Source organism: Poecile atricapillus, chromosome W (assembly GCF_030490865.1).
Source record: "Poecile atricapillus isolate bPoeAtr1 chromosome W, bPoeAtr1.hap1, whole genome shotgun sequence".
Lineage (NCBI taxonomy): Eukaryota > Metazoa > Chordata > Aves > Passeriformes > Paridae > Poecile > Poecile atricapillus.
In genome coordinates, this window is record NC_081288.1 from 11,005,338 (window position 1) to 11,024,918 (window position 19,581).

At 37.3% G+C, this 19,581-nt stretch overlaps 1 long non-coding RNA gene across 1 annotated transcript; it reads right to left on the reverse strand.

Moving 5' to 3' along the window:
* Positions 1 to 1,919: 1,919 nt before the first annotated feature.
* Positions 1,920 to 18,296, reverse strand: LOC131591566 (uncharacterized). The gene is made up of 4 exons (XR_009280417.1): positions 18,186 to 18,296; positions 14,130 to 14,308; positions 10,057 to 10,291; positions 1,920 to 1,949 (listed from the first exon to the last, which is right to left on the reverse strand). It is a non-coding gene; the product is annotated as an uncharacterized LOC131591566 (long non-coding RNA).
* Between the last annotated feature and the right edge of the window lie 1,285 nt (positions 18,297 to 19,581).

The following is a 19,581-nucleotide window of genomic DNA, read 5'->3' on the forward strand; positions in this document are numbered from 1 at the left end:
ATTGATTTTGCTCTTTGCAGTAACTCTTTGCAAACACAGTCTAATCCCATTTAATCCCCATAAAGTACTGGAAGCCAGGTAATACATGTCATATTAGAGGTAATTTTTCAGATTTGGGTTTATTATATTTATTTTCACAAAGCATAGAGACAGGTAAGCATGAGGGATCCCAGCTGTGAATACAGCCGTCCAAATTCACAAGACTCTAACATTTCCACAGGCTTTGCTTCAAAGCTGGTTGTCTAAAAAAACATCCAAACCAAGTGGCAGTGCTATTGCCTCCTCTGCCTGTCTTTTTGGATCTTTTCTACATCCTTTTATCATAGCAGGGCTGATATTTTTCTAAAATTATTAAAATATTAATAATTAAGCACTGTATTATTTTTTTTATTTGAACAGCCTATAAAGGACCTCTTTACAGAAAGTTACAGCAGATAGCAACAGTTATCAGCCTGTCTGCCAAGTGCTTTCATAATTAAGATAATAGCTGTCCCAGAGGATTATAAGGACCTTGGAGGTGAGTTATTATGACAGGTGCTATAAAACTCCATATGTACTAACTCAAGGGGCACTCCATGGCATAAACCTTTAACCTGGTTTTCTATGAAACTTCTGCTTCTCTAAAGTTAGATGGAAAATCAAGTGACAAGGAAAAGGTAGGAATAAAAAAATATTCCTGAAATTTGCATTAATCTGCATATTTTCTGACCCATCCCCTATGTAAACGCTGTTGTTCTACCTTTGGTCTTCTTGGAGTCCTATTGATTGCTTCCTGTGCGCCTTTCACAGCTGCAGCCTCCAGCTTGTTGCCAGACTTCTGCCTTCCTTTCTACAAACGCTTCCTTTTACCCCTGTTTCCTTCTCCAGGAATCTCCTCCCGCCTCCAGTTCTGTGTATGTCTCTCACCTTCCACCCTATCATCTCACAGCATCTCCCCTAGTTTGTCTCCTCCCTCCTTGGATTATCCCCTGGGGTTTTTTTCCCCGTTTATCCAGAATTTACTGCTTTAAATCAATTCTGTCCTTGTTCCTTAGCATTAACATTTATTTTCCCCCAATCTCCCTTTATACTTTTTTCCTTCTATTTCTCTTTTCTCCCTCTGTATGAAGTTCTGGTACATAACCTTCTCACACCATCAGTTAATCAAAAAGCTGGTTGCAAAAGAAAGTCATATTTTTCAGTGTTCTTTGGTACACCACAGACAAGTTTTACCTGAAAAGGCTAATTATAAATAATAATTTAAATTTGGTAACTTAATACTTTTGTCTTGTTTGTGTTTCTTCCTAAAGTCTCAGAACAGTAAAGCAACCAGTATTTCTACCCATTACCTATTTGCTGCACAGCTGTCATTCAGCACTCTTTTCAAAGTCCTCCCGCTTTTAAGAAAATTAAAACTGAGCAGCTTCAGCCATACCCAAAGAAACAGATGAAAAGAAAAGAAAAGAAAAAAGAAAAGAAAAGAAAAGAAAAGAAAAGAAAAGAAAAGAAAAGAAAAGAAAAGAAAAGAAAAGAAAAGAAAAGAAAAGAAAAGAAAAGAAAAGAAAAGAAAAGAAAAGAAAAGAAAAGAAAAGAAAAGAAAAGAAAAGAAAAGAAAAGAAAAGAAAAGAAAAGAAAAGAAAAGAAAAGAAAAGAAAAGAAAAGAAAAGAAAAGAAAAGAAAAGAAAAGAAAAAGGAAAATTGAAAAGAGAAAAATTGAAAAGAAAAAAATTAAAAAGAAAAAATATTAAAAAAGAAAAAATATTAAAAAGAAAAATTTCTTCCCCTCTTACCTGCACCAGAACTGGGAAAGGATCTGAGATGAGGCTGGAAACAGCTCAGAGTTTTCTGAATACAGTGCCAGGCAGGTTCAGTGGCAAAGCAGGCGTACTGGGCTACCAAAACCAGTGCTGTGCCCTTCCTTCCAACCCACAACAGCTAGAAAGGAAATGGGATGTATCCTTCATCTTTTTCTTATGATTTGAGAAGTCAGAGCACTCATTAGTGTTTAGCATTTAAAAAAAAAAATCCATAAAATTAGATAGGCTCAAGATTACAGAATTGTAAACATTTCGTCACAACATGAAACACCCCAGGCATGTTTGTGGCAAAGCACACACCCTCCGTATAATTATAGACAGGCTTCTCTGTTTTAGGCAAAAAGTAACAACAGTCACTTGTTAGATTCTCAAAGTGGTATTGGAGAGGATTCAGCAGGACACTCCCAAGACTTTCTGGGTAGTAGCAGACAGAGGATTGCAGACACATAAATGTTTAGTCCTTCCAGTTTCTGGAAATTATTTATTCTATGCTGGATTCTGTTCTCTTAGTGGTTTTCTAGTCAGTTTTTCACCAGTCTATCTCTCACAATTCCTTTTCTCACTCTGCAATTCTATCTCAGTCTTTTCCTTTCCCCAGATCTCACTACCAGGCTGTCTGCCCACCTCCTCTCAGAGGATAACCATGTCAGAATAGTATCTCTAAAAGTCTTGTGTGCTCATTCAGCATTGCACATTCATGCCACAGAGGAAGCTTTTTTTCCTGCTGTACTTCTGTGTGTGACACTGTTTTAACAGCAGTTACACATTGCAAGTCTTACTGAACTGTACTTTTCAGTCTGTGTGCCCAAGGGAGCATTCTGGTCTATTGGTCAAACAAACACCATGGACACCTAGCAGCTGATGTCTGTCAGGATAACTACAATGTCTCTGACTATAGTTTAGTGTTCCTGTGGTTTTAATGCACACATAACTAAACAATGTGTGCACATTCCAATAACATCTATGGATCTCCTTAAAAGAGACAGAAACAACTGCAGTGGAGGTGGTTTTTCAGCTTCAGAATAGCATTCATGGCAAACAGCTTCCATCCATTGCCTTATGAAAAACCTACTAAAAGACTTTTAGACCCAGCAGATCCTGGTATTTTCCTTCTTCATCTGCATGTAATGAGAAGAATTTTTACCTTGGCATGACAGGCATATGCTGACTCATGAGCTGGCGAGGCTTGTGAGAAGATATTTTCTTGAATAGTAACCGTGGGGGCATATTTTCCTGTGGATATTTTACTTTCCTTCGACCCAGTCAAATGTGAAGGCTTTCCTCTCTGAGGTCAATAATCTGGTTTTGACCAACTAAATACTTTATACATGCCTTCATGTACACGTGAACATACATGCTGGTGCCCTGCTTCAATTCTGAAGAGTCTACCTGAAACTTAGTGTCAAGCCAAGCTTTTTTTTGCCTCTTGCCATTTTCCGCCTTGCAAGCACCCTGCAAAATGCTACCTTTTCCTTGGAAAATCCCATGTGTGCCTCACTGAAATGCATGTGGCTGGGAGGACTTGTGCCTAACTTTGAAGCTATGCTGTAATTCCTTGCAGGGCCATACTTTTCATACCATCCAGGTTGCTCACCTGAAGAACACGGCAGGAATACAGACCCATTGCTTTGGCATGTTGCCATGCTTGGTGTGCTGCTTAAAGTGAGGTGCTTGCTGGGGTGCTACAGCTCTCTTTGATGTGGCTCCTGCATTTGTATGTAATCTTCCCTGTCTTATGATCAAATTCATCCATGAAGAGACTCCCTCTTTTACAGCTATCCCTCCTCTAAATACCACTTCCATATTTCATGTTTAGTTCACATTGTATACTGGGCATGTATCGAGTGAATCCAAAGCTTTTAAGGGAATTTCATTATTGCAGATACATCTCCTACTCAAACTCATGAGGCCTTAGAAGGGAGCAGAAACAAAATTACAATATAAGCTTTGTCTGATTTGTTCTAATCCTCATTTCATTATTCAGACTTATTTGATTAGTGGAATTATTTCTCTGAAAAGAGCTTACTCCTCAAAAAGTGACCGTAGTTAGTGAGACTTCATACAATGAGTAGGATTTAAACAGCCTATAAACATTGACCCTGGGTTTTACTCAGGATAAATTTAATCGCTGTTCAAAGAGCTCATAATACCCTTTGTTAAATAATCACAGCATAAATTCTCATATATTACCTAATTCACTAAGTTTTTATTCTCTTTCTTTTCATGTTCTTTATTCCACCATGTTGCAATTAGTAAAAATCAATTTAATATTCAATTGATTAATAATTAAAAGTTTTCAAACATCCTGTGCTTCCAGTGCATGAAGCTTAAGCTTCATGGAGTGCAGCACAGAGTGCAGATGGAATTTCAATCAATGGTTTGTGTCAAGTGGTTTTGGATACATAATAGAGCCATAACATGAATTAAATATTTATGACTCAAAATAAATTAGTGACTAATTAGTTCACTATTAAGGCTTAGCAAGGAGCATGCTAACTTAGACAGACCATGCAATGATGAGTGATATTTATGAAGAAATATTACAGTAACAAATATTTGACATTTATATCTGTCATAACATATCTCTAATAAAATTAAAAAAATGGGATGTATTGGGTATGTCACATCCTTTTTCAGAAACTACAGCATTATGGTGTGTATTATGTGAGTAATTGATACTTCAGGTAAAACAGTGGGATAGCCAAATTATTTTTCTAAGGGAAAAACAAAATATTTCATTAAAAGTTCAGTGGTTTAGTCTCTGATATGACAAATAGATTTTTATAGAGTTTATAAAGTTAAGAGCCCTTAGAAGTAGTGCTCTACCTGCTTTTTATCAAAAGAGATCCTAACAAAGTTATGAATAAAAATGTAAGAAATAAATTTATACACTCTTACTCTTCCTATATATCCAAGGTTCCAAGGTTCAAAGTTAGTCTGAGCTTAAAAACTGCAAAGTGGTGCACTTATTTAAAGACAGCCTGCCCCTGCCAGATTTATTCAGGTAATTGAGTGTTCACAGAGCCCCTGCAGAGCCTGGGGGAAGCCGGTGCCAAGTCGGGGCGGTGAGACTGGAAACTCCAGTGGCGCAAAGCAAAATGTCAGAGGAGGATTTTTATCCCGTCCTGTTGCCTGCTGCCCACACTCCTGGCATTAGTGACAGCTGCTGTCCCTTTCTGTAGCTGGGTCCTGAGGTACTCAGTGCCTTCCAGACGTAGAAGCCAGACCAAGTGACAGGCCACAGGAATCTACAAGTATTTACATTACTGAAGTAACGATGTTATATAAATCTAAGGCAGTGTAAAGGCAGAACCTCCATGGTTTTATTTAAATTTTCAGAGATAATACCTGTTTATTTCCATGCATTTAGTCTCAGCATGTCTGAAAACATTTCTGCTCTATTTCTGAAAACCAAGCACTGCAATATGCTAATGTATATAAATCCTAAAATTTTTATTTTCAGACGTCACAAATTGTACTGGATGCCTTGAAATTTATACTGCTGATTTAATAAGATTGCTGTTTGTCCTCTGAAAAATCAGATACTGTTCAATTGAAATTTACATGTTCCTCAAAACAGAGAAATCAGCTTTGCCAAAAAAACTTTTAAAATAAGGAATTTCTGGTTACTTAGATAATGAGAGTGTTGTGTTTGTTTATACAGTATGTACACAGTGAAAAATAAAATAGTTTTTGATTATTTCAGTCTTGCTAAGTGGCAATTGCTGTAGTCATTAGCAGTCAAATGTAGTCATTTTATGCTCAAAACAAGCAAAACCCCAAACCCCTTAGATCTAGATTGCTCAGGTGAATAGTTATCTGCTATCTCTGAAAACCTAAGTAAGAAGAATTTCTGTCAGGTTTTTAGCCACACAACTCAGAATTCTTTCCACCAGGTTTAGCTGGATTGTTCCCAGTAGAGCTCTCACAGTGGCTAGCTACTCTCCTACTACAAAGCTTCTTAAGATTTGTTTTTCATCTCAGGAGAATTCAATTAGCTCTCATTTCTTTGGCCTTTTATCTTCCAAACAAAAGTTCTGTGTCTGTAAAACACCTTCTGATGAAAATGTAAGACTGAATATGCCTTATGTCTTTTGAACAAATGCTGGCTTCCAGTTTAGCCCAAGTTTCTTCAGCACAACTTCCTTGGAACGCCTGTTTGGGAGTTCTTAAAAATCAGGCCACAGGTCTATCATCAGAGGATGCTATTAACATTAATTCATGAATTTCCTATTTAAAACTCAAGCTTTTATATAAAGGCTGTCAGCTTCACCAATCTCGTTGTTACACTTCTGAAATAAAGGATCCTTTAATAAGGTGCATGAATGTCTGGACTGCTCTTGCTTCCTTGAGGCAGTGGTCCCCCGTGAATTAAGCAGTGGTAAGAGTTTTCATCTCTTTTTATTTTGAATGAACATTCTTTTATTTCAGCATTTTCAAACTTAAACAGATAATTGACGTTTTCTTTTAGGCAATATGCAGTCTTTCTAATTAATGAGATAAGTGAAATGATCCTAAGTAAAAACTCGTGTTCAAAATCAACTGATATTTGCATTATTATTAAAATCAGAATGCAGAATCCAGTGGGAAGACTGAAAATGCATCTTTTGCTCAAGGACCTCCTGCCCTACTGAGCAGTTGTAACAAAAACTGATCACGGTTAAATTAGAAAGATACTGAACAAAATGTCACAAGAATGCTTCTTGCACTTTGTCAGGACTTGGAATCACACATGCACTTTGGGTCTCTAATGGCTCTTGCAGTAATTGTGGGAAGAGTAGCAGCTATGCCAGAAAGTAAGAACATGAGCAAAAGAAACATATTGGGACTGAGACAGATCTTGACATTGCACAAGTCATACTTAGATGAGTGCCAAGAATGACTACTCAGAGGCCAGTAGCCCAAAGATACTTGGCTTTTCTTTTCACTTTAATCATCCTGTTCCAGACACGTATAAACAATACCTAATTGTAGGAAAGCTGGGAGGCAATTTTTAAATCCAAGGAGTATGTGAAAGGGTAAAGGAAACCCTGATGTTCATAATGAAGAACAAGACTTAAGACGCACTATCTGAACAGCCTCAAGGGACTTGACAGCAAATTGACTAACAATTCTCACTCATGAGTATGCTGTGGAGGGGAAGTAGGAAAAAAGTAAAGGTTCAAAAGAGGTGCTAAAAATAACTAAGAAAAAAACCAAAACTAGGTAAGTGTGATAGGTTGACTTGCTGGACACTATGTGCCCACCAAGTTGCTCTATCACTCCCCTCCTCGACTGGACAGGGGAAGAAAATGCATTGGAAAGTTCATGCTTTGGGATAAGGATCATTCACCAGTTACTGTCACAGGCAAAATAGATTCATCTTAGGGAAATTCATTTACTTCATTGCCAATTAGGCAGAGTAGGATAATGAGAAACAAAAGCACTTCTGAAACCAACTTCCTACACACACCCTTCTTCTGGATTTTGCTTCAGTCCAAACTCTTCTACCCCCTCCTCCTCAGTGGCACAGGGGGATGGAATGGGGGCTGTGGTCAGTTCATCATGTGCCACCCCTCCAACTCCTTCCTCTGCAGGGGAAGGACTCCTCACATGCTTCCCCTGCTCCAGCACAGGGTCCCTCCCATGGCAGACAGTCCTCCATGAACTTCTCCAACATGAAGAAGGGCATCCTTCCTCACCATGGGCTGCAGGCAAATGTCCTCTCTGGCATCTGGATCACCTCCTCACCCTTCTTCTGCACTGACCTCGGTGTCTGCAGGATTTTCTCTCACATGTTTTCACTCCTGTCCCTCCCATCTCTTGCACAGCTATGACACCACCTTGCCTTTGGCCAGGTGGCAGTGACAGCTCCCTCTTGGAGCCAGCTGCAGGTGCCCGTGCCAGATATGGGGACAACTTCTGGCAGCTTATCAGAGAAACTGCACTTGCAGCCTTCATTCCTGGCTACCAACACATTGCCATACAATCCCAATGTAGGAGATATTAAAAAAAATAAAAAATAAAAAATAATGAAACATTAGGAGTACCTCAGGTAGCTTTGACTCTTTTGAAATCAGCATTACCCAACAGGCTCATCATTTCCTTGTGAAGCTTACAATATTTGGGATGGTATGACTCTCAATTGTAGAGCAGAGCTTTAGCAAGAGCACCTCAACTTTCGTTTCTGAGGAAAAGTTTGTCACTAGTAGAGCTATACAAAAAACTGGAGAAAAAAAATTGAAGTGAATCCAGTCTCCTACTCTAACAAGATTAATTTATTATTCCTGAGGGCTGTGGTGGGCTTGTGTGTGTTGAAAATTTCCAATTTTTGCAAAAATTATCATCGTTTTGGGAGAATTCTAGTGGATGCATTTTAAATATTAGAATGCATCATTATTACAAAATTCTTGAGGGCAAGTAATATTTTTAAAGGATATTCTCTCTTTCCTTAATTCTGGCACATTGGCAATAATTTAAGAACTATACTCAGAAAGGAATACAATCTTTACAGCTTTTTTTGTAAAGAAATAAAAAGGAAATTACAAGAGTCAGTGCTGTCTCAAGAGTTTTCAAATAAGGCATATACTTTTACATAAAATATATTATTACAGACTTCCAAAAGTGCCTGGAGAGGCAGATTTCCTCCTTTGGTTTTGTTAATGATCTGTTATATTTCAGTGGGGGGTTCTGTGTTTCAACTTTTTTTTTAAACTCAGAATATATTTGGACACCACTTCTGAATGTCCTAAAAATGAATTCCTTTTCCTACATTTTCTAAACACACAAATGCAGGAAATTGCTATAAGAAATGTTCTATAAACAGCATTGTTTTAATGGATTAACATTTCTGATTCTTCTAACCCTGCACTGATTTTTAGGCAGTACTCTAACAGAAAAAGTAAGGCAATGTTCTGGAATATGCAGCTGTATCTGTAGCATCTAAGGAACCAGCCATTCTTTCAAAAGAATCTGAGTAAAAGTAAGTGAAATAAGTGAAAAAGAAAACCCCATTGCTTACAAAGAAAATGTTCTGTAGTGATTCCCCAGTGGCACAGGGTTTCTCTGCACAGAAAAGTACATGAACAAAACAAGGAAGACAGCTCTTAATCATGAATCTGACAGGCCTGACCTTGCATGTGTTGTTAGGATCCAAGAGAGGATTTCTCAATTGCTTTGTTTCATGCATTGCTATTTTGGTGTCTCATCATCCATCTAGCAATTAAAAGCTCTGTCACTTACAATGCTGCCTAAATCAGTAATTACTTCATACCACGTATGTGATTTAACACTGGCCTATTTAAAAGGATTCAACAGCCACTGAAGGCTTGATAGACAAACAAACCTATAAATGCTGTAGTTGCAGCTGAGTAGTATAGTGTAGTATATTAACCCTCCTAAAAGCAATAAAACTCCTTTCAAGAAGTATTTAATTGGTCTTTACTAAGCAAGAGCATGGATGTATTACCACAAGGCAGTTCATAATAGCTTTTATGACAATACAATGGATTGTAGGTTCTTGAAAACGTGAGGTTGCATTCATTTGTGATAAATAGACTCATGTAGGTTTTCACTGTAAATCCTGTTTTTTTGTTAAGGGACAAAGCAACCAACAGTATTTTGAGATTATAATTTTGCTTACTGTGAGAGCTTAAAAGAGTATCTGTTTTCATGACATGCCATGGTCATCACTTTTTTCAGGCTTCCTATTGTGTTTGTTTAATTAAAATAAGACTTATCTGAGCCCTTCAATGGTATCAAGTATCTTACTCTGCTCCAAGGTTTTCACATTATTCATTTTTCCTCTCATCCCAAGTCATGCCTTCATTAAAACAGAAAAGTTGGGCTGAACTGACATCTCTGACTGATGACTGCAGATCCCGACCTTCCTTCCTTGCCTCCCACTTCAGCACGCCTGCTTTGAGTGATTGATTTCCTGATAGCTGCTGTGAAGAAACAACTGGAGTATGTGAGGCTGAGCTGATGGGAATGAAAACTGGTTTAATAAGATTGTTTTGCTACTCTGTGTAGTTTACTAGTGTTTGGAGAAAGCTGAAAGCTCAGTTATGTGACCTGTGGTTGAAGAGTCTGTTCTGTTCAGATGTGATTGGTAAAGAGAAGCAGATGCGCTTTTTTACTTCAATAAGAAGTCAGGGCAATTGCTGAAATTAAACTTTTTATCTGGGGTGTTTCAGTTGTAATTTCTATGCTAAATTTCTATACAAAACAAAATCCAAGCCCTGTTTATATAGATCAAAACTAGTACAATAAATGCCATCACCTTTTGAGGAGTATGTGTCCTTCTGTGTAGGAAATTATCTTCTTTTTTAGCTGGGATAGACGTTTCAATCTACAATAGTAAGTCCAACACTCAGTGCAGTGAATAGCTGGTTGGGACTTTTCCAATTCAGTCAGCATACCATATGAATACTCTTGCACACATCCTCACTTTATTTGCATAAAAAAATCAATTGTAAGGCAAAGTCCTGAAATTCTCTCTGGCGCCAGGAATTTATCTGAGAGAAGATACAATAAAAAGTGTTCAAAGTCTGTCCAAATTGAAACATAGCCTGGAAAACCATGATCAAAAATGATTAAATGAAAAATTCTTTATCAGAGACAGGACACATAGATGTCATCCTACAGTGTTCCATGTCATTGTGAAGAAGAGCTTTTAGCTCATTCTGCTTTACATGGAATGTAGTGCAGAAAAGACCTGGAACATGTTTTATTATAGCTCTGGCCTTAGAAATAAATCAAAACAGTAGAGGATTAATCCACTGGTTGGAATACAGTCCAAATTATTCAGGTAAAGGATTAAGATAATATTGCCCTATTTTAAAGAGTGAGATAAAATTATTGTAGTAATTTTATCAAGAACTGAAAGCAAATCATAACATTAGGGCTGCAGTTGGAACCATTGAGCAGATCTCTTCTAAGTGATGCTGTCTGCCAGGTTTCCTGGGGGAGATGAGTAACAATCAAGGAAATTGAATGAGCAACACTGACTATCTAGGACATATTTCAACAATAGTTAAGTGCTGCTTGCTGCAGGTGGAAGGGAGGAAAAAAAGATAAAAATATACAGAGGAGAGGCCCAGATACAAGGCAAGATAAAACAAATTCAGTGGGAAACTACTGTACCTCAACACTATTAGAGTAATATAGACACACAATCATGGATCTTTACAGAAACTTCATTGAACAAAAAATAAAAAAAAGTTTTACACATAAGCTCAATATTTTTTCAGTGAAAGAAGACGCCTGCTATGAGCAGAGATCTGGGGGGGAAGAGCTCCACAAGAAAACATTAAGAGGGATGGAAACTCACAGCAGTGTGAAAATGGGAAAGGTTTGATAAGATGGTAAAAATAGCCAGTCATCTGCTAGTATCCACATCTTCTACCAAGGTGAAGACCTGCACAGCAGTCTTCAGTGCATTTTGAGTTGGATACATGATGGTTAAGTCCTGTCTTCCTCTCTGTGGTTCCACTGTGTGGTGTTTTGAACAACAAAGGAGTGAAATGAGACAGGATGGGAGAGAATCTGAACACCGCTTTCCAGACCCTAACTTTGCATTCCTAACCACCAGACTTTTGCAAAAAATGAAAGCACTTTTGCCAAGAGTGCATCACTCATCACCTGTGCTTAGGTTCATCCCATTCACTAAAGGTGCATTTGCCAGCATAACAAATCCCACTCCTACAGCCTTTTCTGGAGCCTGGAAACATCAAGATTTTGTTTATAATCTAGTCCTATGACAGAATATGAAGAACTGCTCTTAGACTACTTATGCCTCTTCTTAATTTCTCACCTAAAATTTAAGTAGCTGAAGTTGAGAAGAACTGTATTTAATTTGTTAAATAGTTTAAATTTTTAAAAAGTATGACCATGTTTTTGAATATCTAGTCTTCCAGGTCCACATGCAAACATTAATCACATAGCCTGAAATCAGTCTTAGTACACAGAAAATATTGTTTTTAATTTGAAGCTGGGAGGTGATATGAACTTGGTTCTGACATAACTCAAGGAAATAGGTAAGTCCCAGGGAAGAATTAATAAATGCCTCCCTTTTGTCAAGGAAAGTCATGTCTCAGAGTTTTCTTTGAAGAAACAAGCAACAGTGGAAGCGGGAAACCTGTGTGTCAGTTATGTCAATTCAAAAACGTTGTTTAAATCAGCCATCCACCAAATATTGTTGAAGAAACTAAAGTGGAAAAGCACAAGAAGGAAAATCCTTAAGTGAACAAAGAACTGTACAAAAAATGGGCAACAGACCTCAAGTAGAAATAATGAGGTTTTTCTGTTTCATGTCATTCTTTAGTTTTCACATCCCTATGAAAATTAGTAATTTCATATAATACCAAGGAATCTGATTGATTCTGGTCCCTGAAATTAAACTAAACAAAATGGGCTTTCTGTTCCTCAATTATCTTCCTCTTCTGGCTATTTTGAGTGAAATGGCATGGTGCTGGGGAACAGAGTTGTAGTTCTAGGGGCTAGCAGGAGACAATCAATAACAAGTTGACCTTTAGAAATGCTTTGTTTGTCCCTTTTGCTCACTTGTTTCTTTCACAATTCTTTCACAAATTTGTTTCTTCTGTAGGTAAATCTTTTTTGTTTTGTTATTTCAACTCATTTCACTTTGGGGCAGTCTGTAGAGTAGTTTGGCTAGCCAGAATTGTGAGATAGAAATATTTGGCAGGATAGGTCTTGTATGCAGATGTTCTTATTGCTGCTAGCTGTTTGGCACTCTGTTGTTGATTTGTTGTGTAGGTGTAGTTCTTTTCATGCAAATAGTGAATAAGGAATCTCTATCCCCCAAGGTTGTGATAGATAGACCAAGTGGGTTAATTAAAGGAGTCACAAAGAGTTTCCTCATGAACACAGCTGAATGAAAGCTGAGTATCCTTCTTGTTTGAATATCTATTTGAATTTGAATTACAAAACAAGCCACATGAGGATCTTAATAGTGGAGTAATTTTTTTTCACTTTTACAGGTTGTGTTTTTTCAAAGGGATGAACAACTGTAATTAGTCAAGAATCTTAAAGCTCTGAGAGTTTGGCTTTTGTGATGAATTTTACATTTTATATACTATTTAGACTTGCTTAGAAGGGGAAGAGAAAAATCCTACGAAAAGGAGAAAAGTATTCAGAAAATATTCTGGCAGCACTCCAACAACAATTAAGATTTATAAACAACTCCCACCAATTTATTTTCCAATCTATTGTTCTATTTTCTACTATCATTTTACCTTTTAAGAGTAAAAATATCTTTAATTTATAGTAGATCACTCTTCTATGCAGGTAACAGTTCACTTTCTCTACCCAGCTCTTTGTTTTCTCTCTAACTAATGACCATTCATATTGCCTTCCCTATCAGCCCTGAGCTTTTAGATTTCTTTCTACAATGAAATCTGTGTTTCCCCAAGGTTATTCCTGTTTTCTGCTCAATAGCATGTTTTTTCCTAACATTTTCCATATCCTCTTTGTAGTACCAGTCCCCTTGTCCTCTTTTGTCTCCTTGCTGGTATGATATTTTGTTACTTGTTTACACTGACCTCAGCAAATCACTGTGTTCCCACAGTCATGCCTCCCTTAAATTATTTTTAATTCCAAAAGAAAAGATTGCAGGATTTCTGACCAAGATAGCTGAGTGTGATATCAACCCTTGAAATGAAGGGTGCAGATAAAACAGCACAGACATTAAAAATGCAGTGTAGTGATATGATCACCAGAATCTCTTTCAGCCCCTGATTGTGTAAAAATCCTCTGTACTTTTCCCACTAGAACATCTTCTCCCACTTGTTATCCTCTTGCCTTTGAGCTACCTGTTGTCCAGTACTCTGATTATTATTGAAATATCAAATAAGCATCAGAAGGATCAAAGAGGGAAAGAAGCACTAAAGAAGGGAGTACCAGTGTGAGGTACTTTAGAAGGTACAAAACTGGCTCATTTTTAAGAGAGACTTCCCTGTGCTGTGGAAATCCAATTAAGTTCCAGATTTTTCACCCATTTCTTAATTGTCACTTTCAAGTTAATTAACTCCATACCTTCATAGCTCCCCTAAGTGCTGCAAGGCTTTGAAATAATTCTTAATATATCACATAATTCCTAGAGTGAACTATGGGTCCTTCATACAAAGCACAAACAAGGAAACAGCTGTCTAACTTACCCATAGAGGAAAAGTGAACAAGGGTCTGTATGTTAGTTCCTCATTCATCACAGGATGTTTAGCCATGAACTCTCAGCTGTGGTGAAAGGCTCCTCCATGGGCAGTTCCTCCTAAGTGGGATTGTTGGACAGATCACCCCCATTTCAATCCTTGAATCAATTCACTTTTCCCCACCTACCTCTGAATGACAGATCTTTTGCCATAATGCTGCTCAGGGGACACTGAAAGGATCAAGGTGTTGTTTTTTTCCTACCTGGTTCACCAAGCATGGCTCCACCTTAGATCTCGGCAGCTTTCAGTATGTTCACTGGCAGCCTGTGTCTAGTCTAGTTAGAGAAGCAGGGGTAGCCTGGATTGCTGTATACAGTCCAAAAACAGTATAGAAATATATATATTTATATGTATATATATAGCTGTACTCTATATAGACTAACTTCCTAATCTCACTGAATCTACTAAATAACTGGATTTGTTCCCCAAATCCTCCTGGGTGTAATTTTCTACCTCACGCTAGCTCTGAGGATGAGTGTATGTGTAGGTTTGACAGGCAGAGTGACTGGGGCTGGAGAAAACAGTGGGTGCTGTGTGTGCAGGTAAGGATGAGACACTGCAAATGCTGGCAGTGGGGCAGGGGCTCTTACTCTGTGCCTTCACCAAGGGAAAAAGCCACTGGGATCTTCTTGCCTGTGTGAGGGCCTCACCATAATATTCCTTTTTAGACACTTCCATGTCATTCACTTCAATGCTGAAATCATCTCTGCCTTCACAGAGCTGGAACACAAGAGCCTCTTTTTTTTCTTAAAGCATGAATGACCTAAACAGTTCTTACAATATATAATAATAATGATAGTTAAAAACAAAAGAAAAGAAATAGCAGCCTAATCCCACTAATTAAAAATAAGTACTTACTATAATTATTCCTTAAGAAAAAACCCTTAAATATTCCTAGTTTGCACAAATGTTGGTTGCACCATGTTCGCACAAAATATTCTTTAATTAATGCAATGGTCTCTAATCCAGAATTGCAGGGTGTGGACCAAATATTCCACTCAACCCAGGCCATGTGTTCTGGACCTTCACCACCATTAAGGCATCATCTTGGCAAATGGTGCAGAATCTGAAATCCTGATTCAGCTCTTTGGAGGAGAGTGGTGAAAATCCCCACTGTTTCGTTGAGGGATTTTAATTTCAGAGATTTTTCCTTTGAGTGTTTCATAAACTGCACCAATGCCTGCAGCTAAAGACACAAATGGCAACCTGCAACCTGGTACTTTTTAAGGTAATGCTTAAGCCTTGAAAGTCTTGGAAGAACACAGTAATCACCTGTGTCACGATTTCCAGTGAGGTGGCATCCCTAAGACCTCTTGTATGGAATGACTTTTTTATAAAGTTTAATGAATTTTGTCATTCTGACACAGAGTTTTAAAACAGAAAGTTGCATAAATCAAGGACCAATATTTAATCACTGATGCTGAAAATCTTCTACCTTCACAACAGTGTTACTGATTCAAATTTTTCTTGACTTTTGAGAGTCAAAAGTGGTTTTTGCATAAAATTGATTGATATTTATTAAAAAAAAAACATTGCATTTTGAGGAGGGTCAGAAAAGTTCACTGGCTTGGCATAGCCACTGTGTAAATAGTTCTGTTTCACAGCTATCTGTTATTACCCATATACATAAACTATAATATTTGTGATCCCCCAAAATATTTCAAATCATAACCAATATAAATTATTTTTCTTAGCCTGTTTAAAAATATACTTTGAATGGTTATGGATCATCCCAGATTTTCTGTTAGATTAAACAGATAAAAGTTAAATCCTTGCACTGCTGACATGGCTGTTTCACCTGTGCTGTTAACAAATATGGGATTAAAGCTCCAAAGCTAAAAATAATAATTCCAATATTGAGAGTACAGCAAGCATAGAACATGGTTTAAGCTGCATTCAAATCTTGTTTTCAGGACACATGAAATTTCTCCTAAATCATCACAATGGCCTTTGAATTTAAAAAAATTATTTACAATATAAAGATGAAGCACAGGAGAGAAGTTGTACCAAGCACATCATGGGGATTCTCCAGAGACAGATTTGAGGTTAATCTTTAGAACTACATATAAGGAAAACTGCTCCAATTAAACAGCCTCTAGTGTAAGAGAACAAAGAACTATTTGCAAGGGGAAGTATCAGAAAAGACACAAAAATAGCTTGTGCATTATGAGTAAGTGTCATGACAGGAAAGCCACAAGTGAAGAGTCACATGAAAAATCTACTTACATACACAATCAAGGAAATCTTTCACCCAAAGATGATAATTTAGGTGTCCTGGCTTAACCTCTGAAAGAATATAAGCTTAAACCAAGCAAAAATTACTTTTAGGGATCAAGGTATACCTAGTGTTGGCTTTCAGTCAGATGGGCCATGGCAGAAAGTACCCAAATGGCCACAGTGGTGGTTAATAGTTGTATAACACATTTCTAGAACCAGAGAAGAACAAACCCCCACTGGTACTTGTGCATGACAGCTAATTAAACCAAATAAAAGTCTTCTCATGTCAGGAGAAATGTTTTAAGTGCTTTAAGTGTTAGCAGGACCAGAAATCTTGTTCTATAGTACATTCTTGACAGCAGAGAAGGTCAAACATTTCTAAGCCCCTAAATTCACATTTGTAGATCACATTGCAGTCAGCATCTTCTCATGAAGAATTTGTTCAGAACTTGTTACAGGCTCTCTCAAAACTCACTTGATGGAAAAAACACTCTAAATAGGGTTATCTTTTTTAATTTTGCATAATTTTACAGCTTTGTGCATTGCACAGTTCTACATCTATCTGTACTCAAAGAGCAAGTCTGTGGCCCACAGAGAAAGACTTGAATGCATCTTTCCGATTCTTTATCTAGTTTTCTGAAAATTATGGTCAAATTATGAAGTCAGCCCCACTATGTTTACTGGACTTGCCAACTAAGTAAATTTCTAATGATATGAGCACCAAATGGTTACGATCATTGATTCTTGTTGAACTCCAATCTGTAGTCAGCCAAAATTTGTTTCTGGACACAGACAAGGGGTTTATTCTAAAAGCTTGATATTGATATTCCCTCAGTCATAGTAATGTTCTAAAGATTAATTTCTTAAAATCTCCTGTAATCTTCTGTGAGATCTTTAGAAAGGGCATGCCTAATTAATTACTATTATCATCATATATTGTCCTGAAGGCTCAGTGGAGAATTTGTGCTTTTCAAAACAACCAGTTTCTTTGAAGGGAATAAAATAAGAATGTTTACTTCTAATTATGAAATGTGAGGGCTGATAGATGTGAAGAGGCCACAGCACAAAGGATTGGTCTAAGCAGTGAGTGGAGATACACATTACATAATTGTGTGTTACAAGCATTTAGATGGTGATGGTGATGGCCACACATTTTTTAATTAAATGGTGAGACAATTTACGTCAGATGGTCAGCTTAGACACCATTCCTGCATGATGAGAGTGTCCCTTCAGCACAGGTACAGATTATTGACTGCTACAAATCAGAACTGAAAAATGAGCTCCTGCACAGGAGAACCTTCAGCTGTCTCTTTTCTAACAGAAGATCTCCTAGAAATAGTTCAGCCCTACAAAAAAGATTTGAATAATAATTTCTTCTTTTGCTGTGTTATTTTAAGAATTCCTCATCAAGCAGCAGCCCTTGATCTGCTCCTTCTTCTTGATCATTACAACCAAACCCCTTTTTATTTCTTGCTTAGTTTCCAGCTGAGTATGTTCCCAAGCACACCAAATGTGAAGCAGTACAAACAGAGGGATTAAATAGAATGGTAAAAGTGTAGGGGTTGCCTAATTATTTTAAATGCATATTTATGCCAAATACCTAAACATGGCATGTAGCAGCTGGATGTGCAAGTTAACCCCATCCTCATAGTTGTTTGCAACATAATCCAGACACGAGTGGGGATTCTTTAGTGTCAAAAAGAATTGATAAGGAGTTTCTAGAAATCTCCTGGAAGGAAACCCATGTTCTAAAACATCATGTTTAGTGGCTGCATCACCCACTGTTAATTAAAATGTAGTTTTTATCACAGCTCATTAAAAGGGCAGCATTTTATTGCTGAGCTGGGGATCAGATCTAGAAAGAGATTTGAATCCAAAGTATCTCACTCAGGGAACAAAAAAAACCAAAAAAACCACAAACAACAAAACAAACAAACAAACAACAAACAAACAAAAAACCCCATACCTGTATGTGTAGTAGATTATTGTCTGGAGTATCATTTTCATGAGGCCAAACTCCTGCACATGGTGCCATGGTTAATCTCTCTGTTAAAATTGCTTAGCCCAAGTATGCTGCAATTCAGGATTCAACTGACTCAGCAATAATTTGTCAGATAAAATACAGCTGCATAATGGAAGCAAAGTTAAATTTGATTTAGTTAAAATGAGAGTCCCCAGAACTCTTAAAACTCTTGTCTGAAACTAAGAGCATTTATAGGGAAAATAAAATATAAGAAAAAGGAAAAAACAAAAAAAACAAAAACAAACAAACAAAAAAAACCCTAAGGTGAAATAAGTAAGAATATAAAGCAAAGCAATTCATAATGATGCACTTTTTCCACACAAGCATTAGACATGTGAAACTGTCATAGGTTTAAGCAGGGAGAGGTTGCCACTCTGAATTTGTAGTACCTTCTCACTAGTATTGTGTCTTACATTTGTGTGTACAAAGTGTGTTCTAGGGTCACATTGCAAACTCATAAAACAGTGGCAATTTGATGTCATACAAGCCACAGGACAATCCTGTAATACCTGATGTAAATTCCTTCTCTTTTTCTTTAGTGTAACATCTTTAGATAAACCAAGGAAACAGACATTCATTTGAACTTGAGCTGAATGAAGATCCACAAGTGAAACTGTTTACAGAAGTGCTAGCTGAAAAGAGTATGTCCATAGGTCCCAGATCCAATCTCCTGTTTAAAGCAAGAGTTTCACCAGCTGCAACTTTCATTGGCTATGCTTTGAAAATATCAAAGGACAGATTCTCCATAGTCTTCCAATGCTGCATTATCCTGCATCCGCTAAAAAAAAAAACTTTTTCTATTGTTCAAAACTGTTTAGCCTCTGACTCTCTTCTCTTCTCATAGATCAACCACTACTGAGGTTTTGGTTTTCTCTGTACAATTTCCTCTCAAGTAGTTTTCAGACTGCAGTTTCATTTACCCTTAGTCTTTAAAAACACATTTACTAGCAGTTTTTTGTGGTCAGAAAGTCAAAGTTAATACTGTTTCATATTATCAAGGAAGTTCATGCAATTTTATAGTATAAAGACTAATTCTACATTTAGGGCATGAGATTTTCCTAACATAGACTTACCTGGATTCTCTAAGTTTTCAAAGAAAACAGTGCACTGGAACTAGAACATTTCCCCTAATAGAATCTAAGGATTTCCTAGATTTTATGCACAAACAAACTTCACCTCCTACTAAAAACCTCCTATGTGAGCATCAGGTTGTGATCAGGATTTATGCACTAATTTTGATGCCATTTGCCCACATTTAATTTCAGACCTGAACCTTACAGGGCTTTCACCTTAGGAGCATCTAATTCTGTCAGAATTCTGTTAGAAAAGTTATAGATCA